Source organism: Trichechus manatus, unplaced genomic scaffold (assembly GCF_000243295.1).
Source record: "Trichechus manatus latirostris isolate Lorelei unplaced genomic scaffold, TriManLat1.0 scaffold00070, whole genome shotgun sequence".
Lineage (NCBI taxonomy): Eukaryota > Metazoa > Chordata > Mammalia > Sirenia > Trichechidae > Trichechus > Trichechus manatus.
In genome coordinates this window covers 13,718,128-13,729,155 of record NW_004444006.1, presented here as the reverse complement: position 1 = coordinate 13,729,155, position 11,028 = coordinate 13,718,128, and positions in this window count along the sequence as shown.

The window sequence follows — 11,028 nt, the reverse complement described above, 5'->3', positions numbered from 1 at the left end:
GGTGAGAGGTAAGGAAGAAATCAAAAGAAGCAGAAAAAAAGCAACACTAGCAGCCAACAAATGGCACTCAGAGAGCCAGCTAGTGTGGGCTGGTGTTTCTCAGACAAGAGATTGTGCCTGCAGGAAGCAGAGGGGGCTGAGAGTGGGTGAAGAAGTGTAGGGAGTGGGAAAGCGTGTATCACAAATTACCAGAGCTCTGCAGCCCCTCAGGAAGAAGCAATGATGGCGCTCGGAGCCAGGTATTTGAGAGAAAGGAGGGGGAAGTGGTGAGAGGTAAGGAAGAAATCGAAAGAAGAATAAAAAAGCAACACCAGCAGCCAACAAATGTCACTCAGAGAGCTGGTCCATTCGGGTGTGTGGAATCCAAGCAGCCTGTGTTTCCTGGTCAAGAGATTGTGGCCACGGGAAGCAGAGGAGGCCTAGTCGGGGTGAAGAACGGTGGGGGGTGGGAAAGCGTGTATCGCAAATGGCCACTTGTTTTGTCTCCTGCTGGACGCTCTGTGAGGCTGCTTTCCTGTACCCCCTGTTTTTTGGTCTCCGATAGGAGTCCAAGATGGCGGATCTGCCCTGTGTTAGCTGGTGGGGGACCTCTGCATGAATCTCTCCTCGCTCTCCGTTCTCTGTCAGTTTTCTCACTCCATTTTGTGCTTGGCTGAGTTCTTTATCTCTTCATTTGATGTTTTAGGGTTTCAGGATTGTTGTATTCTCTGTTCAGCTTAGTTTTTTGCATCTTTGCTGTGGAGGGACGGCGTGGTGCTTCTGCCTAGAGCGCCATTTTTCCAGAACTCTCGTTTGATTTCTTGACTGCTGCTTCCGTGAGTTTTGATTGTGGATCCAAGTAAAATGAAATCCTTGACAACTTCGTCTTTTCTCCATTTACTATGACGTTGCTTATTGGTCCAGTTGTGAGGATTTTTGTTTATTTTATGTTGAGTTGTAATCCATACTGAAGGCTGTAGTCTTTGAGCTTCACGAGTAAGTGCTTCAAGTCCTCTTCACTTTCAGCAAGCAAGACTGTGCTTTCTGCCTATCACAGGTTGTTAATGAGTCTTCCTCCAATCCTGATGCCAAGGTCTTCATATAGTCCAGCTTCTTGGATTATTTGCTCAGCATACAGATTGAATCAGTATGGTGAAAGGATACAACCCTGGTGTACACATTTACTGATTTTAAACCACATAGTATCCCTTTGTTCTGTTCGAATGACTGCCTCTTGGTCTATGTACAGGTTCCTCATGAGCACAATTAAGTGTTCTGGAATTCCCATTCTTCCATAATTTGTTATGGTCCATACAGTCGCATGCCTTTGCATAGTCAATAAAACACAAGTAAACATCTTTCTGGTAGTCTCTGCTTTCAGCGAAGATCGATCTGACATCAGCAATAATATCCTTCATTCCATGTCCTCTTCTGAATCTGTCTTGAATTTCTGGCAGTTTCCTGCTAATATACTGTTGCAGCCACTTTTGGATGATCTTCACCAAATTTTACTTGTGTACGATATTAATGATACTGTTCAATAATTTCCGCATTTTGTTGGATCACCTTTCTTTGGAATGGACATAAATATGGATCTCTTTCAGTCTATTGGCCACGTAACTGCCTTCCAAATTTCTTGGCATAGACAAGTGAGCACTTCCCGCGCTGCATCTGTTTGTTCAAACATCTCAATTTGTATTCCGTCAATTCCTGGAGCCTTGTTTTTCACCAATGTCTTCAGTGCAGCTTGGACTGTTTATCTGTGTTTTATTTTTACTTTATTTACTTATTTATTATTGTACTTTAGATGAAAGTTTACAGAACAAATAGTTTCTCATTAAACAGTTAGTACACATATTGTTTTATGACAATGGTTAACAAGCCCACAACATGTCAACACTGTCCCTTCTCAACCTTGGGTTCCCTATTACCAGCTTTCCTGTCCCATTCTGCCTTCTAGTCCTTGTTCCGGGGCTGTTGTGCCCCATTAGTCTCGTTTTGTTTTATGTGGCTGTCTAATCTTTGACTGAATGGTGAACCTTAGGAGTGACTTCATTACTGAGCTAAGACGGTGTCCGGGGGCCATACTCTCAGGGTTTCTCCAGTCTCTGTCAGGCCAGTAAGTCTGGTCTTTTTTTTGTGAGTTAGAATTTTCTTCTACATTTTTCTCCAGCTCTGTCATGTTCCCTCTGTTGTGATCCTGGTCAGAGCAGTCAGTGGTGGTAGCCTGGCACCATCTAGCTGTACTGGACTCAGTCTGGTGGAGGCCATTTACCTGCGTTTTATTGACTGTGCAAAGGCATTCCACTGTGTGGATCATAGCAAACTATGGATAACATTGTTAAGAATGGGAATTCCAGAAAGCTTAACTGTGCTCATGAGGAAACTGTACATAGATACAGAGGCAGTCATTCAAACAGAGCAAGGAGATACAGCGTGGTTTAAAATAAGGAAAGGTGTGCGTCAGGGTAGTATCCTTTCACCATACTTATTCAATCTGTATGATGAGCAAATAATCCAAGAAGCTGGACTCTATGAAGAAGAATGCGGCATCAGGATTGGAGGAAGACTCACCAACAACCTGCATTATGCAGATGACACAACCTTGCTTGCCGAAAGAGAAGAGGACTTGAAGCACTTACCGATGAAGATCAAAGACTGCAGCCTTCAGTATGGATTACACCTCAAGATAAAGGAAACAAAAATCCTCACAACTGGACCAATAATCAACATCATGATAAAAGGAGAAAAGACTGAAGTTGTCAAGAATTTCATTTTACTTGGATCCACAATCAACACCCATGGAAGCAGCAATCAAGAAATCAATGGACACACTGCATCGGGCAAATGTGCTGCAAAAGACCTCTTTGGAGTGTTAAAAACTTACTATGTCACTTTAAAGACTAAGATGCGCCTGCCCCAAGCCATGGTGTTTTCAATCACCTCATATGCATGTGACATTAATAAGGGATACCTAAGAAGAACTGACACCTTCGAATGATGGCGTCGGTGAAGAATATTGAATATACCATGGAATGCCAGAAGAACGAACAAATCTGTCTTGGAAGAAGTATAGCCAGAATGCTCCTTAGAAGGGACGATGGCAAGACTTTATCTCATGTACTTTGAACTTGTTATCAGAGGAGACCAGTCCCTGGAGGCCATCATGCTTGGTAAAGTAGAGGGTGAGCGAAAAAGAGGAAGATCCTCGATGAGATAGATTGACACAGTGGCTGCAACAGGGGTTCAAGCATAGCAACGATTGTGAGTATGACTCAGGACTGGGCAGTGTTTTGTTCTGTAGGTTCTCTTTTACTCTTTTGGTGATGTATTTTGATGAGCATAAATATTTAATTTTTAGGAGCTCCCAGTTATCTATTTTATCTTCTGGTGTTTGTGCATTGTTAGTTATGGTTTATATTCTCTTTATTCCCTATATCAGAGCCCCTTGTGTTGTCCCTAATTTTTCTTCCATGATCCTTATCGTTTTAGCTTTTATATTTAAGTCTTTGATCAATTTTGGGTTAGTTTTATATGTTATGCCACTTTTGACCAATTCTAAACATAGTAATATATATACATAACTTATCACTGTCTACTGGTGTGAACATTTTCCCAGTTTAAATGATATATAAAAACGTACCTTCCTTTACATATTTCTACACTCCTCCAGATATAACTGTCATAAGCGTTTCCTCTATATACAAGGAGAACTAACACAGATTGTGTTACAATTTTTGCTTTTACCTTAAACATAATTTTAAAACTCAAGAGAAGGATAGTTTATTTACACATATTTTTGCTCAATTCATTTTTTTTCTTTATCGTATTTCAGGATTCTTCCTTTGCCAGTTCTTCTCTTATTAGAGAACTTCCAACAAACATCTTTTAGGGCAGGCCTTTTAGAGAAAAATTCTCTTAGTTTCTTCATCTAACACTGTCTTGATTCTTTATTGCTAAAGACTGTTTCTGCTGGATATAGAATTCTGATATGACATTTCCTTTTTTTTTAACACAGAAATATGTTGTGCTGCTTCATTCTGTCTTTCATAGTTTCTGATAGATTTGAATTTTTTCCCCTATACATAATACTTCATTTCTCTCTGAATGCTTTCAAGATATTTTTCTTTAATTTTCCAGTTTGACTATGATTTATGATGTTGCATGTTTCTTTGAATTTATGCTGTTTGTGGTGTGCTCAGCTCCTTGAATCTGTCTTTCAGCAAACGTGGGAAACTTTCAGCCGTTATTTTTTGGAATATTTTTCAGCCCACTCTCTTTATTTTTTCCAACCAGCACTCTGATAATGTGAATGTTAGATGTTTTGTGTAGCATTTGTGATAATTCCCTGTAAAATATTGGTAAAAGTATACAATGAAGCCATCTATCTGGTCCTGGGCTTTTCTTTGTAGGAAATTTTTGATAAGTAATTCAATCTTTTTATTTGTTATGGGCCTATTCAGATTTCATTCTTCTTGAGTCATTTTTGGTAGTTTGTTTCTTTCTAGGTATTTTTCCATTTCCTCTAGGTTATTGAATTTTTTGGCATATGTCTTAGTCATGCATAGTTATATACTGTGTCTAACAATTCCAATATTTTCAGTATGTCTTAGTTTCCTAGGGCTGCCATAACAAAATACCACAAAGTGGGTTGTTTTGGAGAACAGAAATTTATTGTCTCACAGTTCTAGAGGCTAGAAATCCAAATTATCTTATTGACTGTGTTGATTCCTTATGAGGGTTCTAAGAGAAACTGTTCTATGCCTGTGTCCTAGCTTCCAGTGGGTGCTGACAACCCTTGGTGTTCCTTTGCTGCTTGCAGATGTATCTACACATGGCACCGTCTCCCTGTGTCACTCTCTTTTCATGTCTATTCTACCCCGTTTTTTAAATTCAATTTTATTTTTTATTGTGGTTGTTGAAAATATACACAGCAGAACATACACCAATTCAACAATTTCTACATGTACAATTCAGTGACACTGATGACATTTTTCAAATTGTGCAACCATTCTCATTCTCCTTTTCTGAATTTTTCCTCCCTCATTAACATAAACTCACTACCCCCTAAGGTTCCTACCTAATCTATCGAGTTGCTGTTGTCAATTTGATCTCATACAGACAGTTCTTAAAAGAGTACAGCTCAAGACAGACATACTTTACTAGTTAAGCTAAACTATTGTTTGATCTTAAGAAGACTTCAGGGGATAATTTTGTATAGAGGTTTAAAGATTATATCAGGGCAGTAGTTTCAGGGTTTTATCCATTCTCTATGGCTCCAGAATGTCTGGATTTCATGAGATTTTGAAATTATGTTCTGCATTTCCCCCTTTTGATCAGGATTCTTCCACAGAATCTTTTTATGCTTATTAAATTTTTAGTTGTATTTTAGATGAGGGTTTACAAAGCAAATTAGTTTCTCATTAAACAACACACTTATTGTTTTGTGACATTGGTTGCCCCCCTCACAACATATTAACACTCTCCCCTTCTTGACCTTGGAATTCCCATTACCAACTTTCCTGTCCCTTCCTGCCTTCTCATCCTTGACCTTTGGCTGGTATGCCCATTTAGTCTCATTTTTCTTATGGGCCTGTCTAAAATCTTTATCTGATGGGTGAACCTCAGAAGTGACTTCAGTACTGAGTTACAAGGGTGTCCAGGGGCCACACTTTCAGGGTTGCTCCAATCTCTGTCAGACCAGTAAGTCTTGTCTTTTTTTGTGAGTTAGAATTTTGTTCTACGTTTTTCCCCAGTTCTGTCCGGGACCTTCTACTGTGATCTCCTTCAGAGCAGTGGGTGGCAGGCACCATCTAGTTGTGCTGGACTCAGTCTGGTGGGGTCTGTGGTACTTGTGGTCCTTTAGACCTTTGGACTAATCTTTCCCTTGTGTCTTTGGTTTTCTTCATTCTCTTGCTCCAGATGGGGTGAGACCAGCGGAGTATCTTAGATGGCCTCTCACAAGCTTTTAAGACCCCAAATCTACTCACCAAAGTAGGATGAATAACACTTTCTTTATAAACTATGTTATGTCAATTGAGTTAGATGTTCCTCAAGACAATGATCCCCAGCCATTAGCCCGGTAATTCTATCCCTTAGGGAGTTCGGATGTGTCTATGAAGCTTCCATGACCTTGCTTTGATCAAGTTGTGCTTGCTTCCCCAGTATCCTTCACCATAGTTACCACTTATCTATTTTCTACTTAGTGTTTTGCCTTCCCCATACCTCCCCTCTGACATAACCATCAAAGATCATTTCCTTTTGTGTGTAACCCTTTTCATGAGCTTTTATAATAGTGGTCGCATACAATAATTGTCCTTTTCTGATTGACTTATTTCACTCAGATTCATCCATTTTGTGAGATGTTTTGCAGATTCATCATTGTTCTTTATTCTTACATAGTATTCCATTGTGTGTATGTACCATAGTTTGCTTATTCATTCTTCTATTGATGGGCACTTAGGTTGTTTCCATCTTTTTGCTATTGTGAATAATGCTGCACTGAACATGGATGTGCATATGTCTGTTCGTATGACAGCTTTTATTTCTCTAGCAGAGGGATTGCTGGATTACATAGTATATCTATTTCTAGCTTTTTTAAAAAATAATATTTTATTGTGTTTAAGGTGAAAGTTTACAGTGCAAATTAGGTTTCCATTTAACAATTTCTGCACAAATTATTCAATGCTGTTGGTTACATCTTTTTTATTTTTTTCCCATACAAAAATTTATACATACATTGTTATGTGACCCTAAATGTTCTCCCCATACTGTGACAACTCACTCCTCCTTTCCACCCCTGATTCCCCATGTCCATTCAACCAACTCCTAACCCTCTCTGCCTTCCCTTCACACCTCTGGACAGAAACTGCCCGTTTAATCTCTTGTATCTACTTGAGCTAAGAGGCACAATCCTAACGAGTATCACTTTATGTCCCACAGTCCAGTCCAATCCCTGTCTGACGAGTTGGCCTTGGAAATTATTTTAGTTCTAGGCTGATAGAGAATCCAGGGGCCTTGCTTTCCGGGGTTCCTCCAGTCTCAGTCAGACCATTAACTCTGTTCTTCTTACTAGAATTTGAATTCTGGACCCCACCTTTCTCCTGCTCCATCCAGGACTCTCTGTTGTGTTCCCTGTCAGGGCAATCATTGGTGGTAGCCAGGCACCATCTACTTCTTCTGGTCTCAGGCTGATGAAGTCTCTGGTTTATGTGTCCCTTTCCGTCTCTTGGGCTAATACTTTCCTTGTGTCTTTGGTGTTCTTCATTCTCCTTTACTCCAAGTGGTTGGGACCAACTGACGCATCTTAGATGGCCGCTTGCAAACTTCTAAGACCCCAGACGCCACTCACCAAAGTAGGATGCAGAAAATTTTCTTAATTAGCTTTGTTATGCCAATTGACCTAGATGTCCCCTGAAAGCATGGTCCCCAGACCCCTACCCCTGCTCCTCTGTCCCTCAAAGTGTTTGATTGTATTCAGGAAACTTCTTAGCTTTGGTTTAGTCCAGTTGTGCTGACTTCTCCTGTAGTGTGTACTGTCCTTCCCTTCACCTAAGATAATTCTTATCTACTATCTAGTTAGTAAATAACCCTCACCCTCCCGCCCCATCCACATAATCATCAAAGAATGTTTCCTTATGTTTTTAAACCTTTTCATGAGTTCTTATAATAGTGGTCTTATACAATAATTGTCCTTCTGTGACAAACTAAATTCACTCAGCATAACGACCTCCAGATTCCTCCATGTTATGCTTCATGGCTTCATGGTTGATCTTTATCACTGCGTAGTATTCCATTGTGTAGCTATACCATAATTTGTTTCTCCATTGGTACGTTGATGGGCACCTAGGTTGTTTCCATTTCTTGCTACTGTGAACAGTGCTGCAATGAACATGGGTGTGTGTATATCTATTCGTGTGATGGCTCTTATTTCTCTAGGATATATTCCAAGGAGCAGGATAGGGGGATCATATGGTACTTCTATTTCTAGCATTTTAAGGAAGCGCCAAATAGATTTCCAAAGTGGTTGTACCATTTTACATTCCCACCAACAGTGTATAAGTGTTCCAGTCTCTCCACAACATCTCTAGCATTTATTATTTTGTGTTCTTTGGCTTAATGCTAGCCATGTTGGGGTGAGATGTTATCTCATTGTAGTTTTGATCTGCATTTCTCTGATGGCTAATGATGGTGAGCGTTTCTTCATGTGTCTGTTAGCCGCCTGAATATCTTCTTTGATGAAGTGCCTGTTCATATCCTTTGCCCGTTTTTTAACTGGGTTATTTGTCTTTTGTTGTTGAGGTTTTGCAGTATCTTGTAGATTTTAGAGATTAGATGCTGATCAGATTTGTCATAGCCAAAATTTTTTTCCTAGTCTTTAGGTTGTCTTTTTACTCTTTTGGTGAAGTCTTTTGATGAGCATAAGTGTTTGATTTTTAGCAGCTCCCAGTTATCTAGTCTCTCTTCTGGTGCTTGTGCATTTTTACTTATGATTCATATGATGTTTATGCCATGTATTAGGGCTCCTAGCTTTGTAACTATTTTTTCTCCCATGATCTTTATCATTTATATTTAAGTCTTTGATCTATTTATGAGTTAGTTTTTGTGCACGATGTGAGGTATGGGTCTTGTTTCTGTTATTTGCAGATGGATATCCAGTTATGCCAGCACCATTTGTTAAAGAGACTGTCTTTTCCCCATTTATTGGACTTTGGGCCTTTGTCAAATATCAGCTGCTCATAGGTGGATGAATTTATGTCTGGATTCTCAATTCTGTTCCATTGGTCTATGTATCTGTTGTTGTACCAGTACCAGGCTGTTTTGACTACCTTAGGTTCTAAAATCAGGTAGTGTAAGGCCTCCCACTTTGTTCTTCTTCTTGAGTAATGATTTATTTATTCGGGGCCTCTTCCCTTTCCACGTGAAGTTGGTGATTTGTTTCTCCATCACATTGAAAAATGCCGTTGGAGTTTGGATTGGGATTGCATTGTATCTGTAGATTGCTTTGGGTAGAACTGACATTTTCACAATGTTGATTCTACCTATCCATGAGCAAGTATGTTTTTCTGCTTATGCAGGTCTCTTTTGGTTTCTTACAGTAGTGTCTTATAGTTTTCATTGTATAGGTCTTTTACGTCTCTGGTTATATTTATTCCTAAGTATTTTATCTTCTTGGGAGCTATTATGAATGGTATTGATTTGGTTATTTCCTCTTCGAGGTTCTCTTTGTTGGTGTAAAGGAATCCAATTGATTTTTGTATGTTTATCTTGTATCCTTAAACTTTGCTGAAATCTTCTATTACTTCCAGTAGGTTTCTTGTGGATTCCTTGGGGTTTACTATGTATAAGATCATATCATTTGCAAATAGAGATACTTTGACTTCTTCCCTACCAATTTGGATGTACTTTATTTCTTTTTCTAGCCTAATTGCTCTGGCTAGGACCTCCAGCACAATGTTGAATAAGAGTGGTGATAGACGGCATCCTTGTCTGGTTCCTGTTCTCAAGGGGAATGTTTTCAAAGTCTCTCCATTTAGGATGATGTTGACTGTTGGCTTTGTATAGATACCCTTAATTATATTGAGGAATGTCTTTTCTGTTCCTATTTTGTTGAGAGTTTTTATCATGAATGGGTGTCGGACTTTGTCAAATGCCTTTTCTGCATCGACTGATAAGATCATGTGTTTCTTGTCTTTTGTTTTACTTATGTGATGGATTACATTGATTGTTTTTCTAATGTTGAACCGTCCCTGCATAACTAGTATGAATCCCACTTGATTATGGTGAATTATTTATTTATTTTTATATGTGGCTGAATTCTATTGGCTAGAATTTTGTTGAGGAGTTTTGCATCAATGTTCATGAGGGATATTGGCCTGTAATTTTCTTTTTTGTGGTGTCTTTACCTGGTTTTAGTATCAGGGTTATGCTGGCTTTATAGAATGAGTTTGTGAGTATTCCATCATTTTCTATGCTCTGAAATACCTTTAGTAGTAGTGGTGTTAACTCTTCTTGGAAAGTTTGGTAGAATTCTCCGGTGAAGCCATCCAGGCCAGGGCTTTTTTTTGTTGGGAGTTTTTAAATTACTTTTCATTCTCTTTTTTTGTTATGGGTTTATTTAGTTGTTCTACCTCTGTTTGTGTTAGTTTAGGTAGGTAGTGAGTTTCTAAAAATTTGTCCATTTCCTTTAGGCTTTCAAATTTGCTAGAGTACAATTTTTCATAGTGTTCTGTTATGACTCTTTTAATTTCAGTTGGGTCTGTTGTGATATCGTCATCTCATTTCTCATACAGGTTATCTGCTTCTTCTCCTGTTTTTCTTTTGTCAGTTTGGCCAATGGTTCATCAATTTTGTTGATCTTTTCAGAGAACCAGCTTTTGGTCTTGTTAAATCTTTCAAGTGTTTTTCTCTTCTCTATTTCATTTAATTCTCTTCTAATTCTTATTATTTCCTTCTGGCATCCAAGGGCTTCTTTTGCTCCTCTCTTCCTACTTGTTCCAGTTGTAGTATTAATGTTTTGATTATAGCCCTTTCTTCTTTTTGGATGTGTGCATTGATTGCTGTAAACTGACCTGTAATCACTCCTTTTGCTGTGTCCCCAAGGTTCTGGCAGGATGTGTTTTCATTTTCGTTTGATTCTATGTATTTCTTTATTGCATCCTTAATTTCTTCTATAACCCAGTAGTTTTTGAGCAAGGTGTTTTTCAGTTTCCATGTGTTTAATTTTTTTCCTTGCTTTTTCTGTTGTTGATTTCTACTTTTATGGCTTTGTGTTCAGAGAAGATGGCTTGTAATATTTTGATGCTTTGGATTTTATTAAGGCTTGCTTTATGGCCTAATATGTGGCCTTTATGGAGAATGTTCCATGTGCATTGGAAAAGAAAGTACGCTTGGCTGCTTTTGGGTGGAGTGTTCAGTAAATGTCTCTGAGATCATGTTGGTTGATTGTAGCATTTAACTCCTCCGTTTCTCTGTTGAGCTTCTTTCTGGATGTTCTTTCCTTCACCAAAAGTGGTGTGTTGAAGTCTCCTACTACTATTGTGAAGCTAT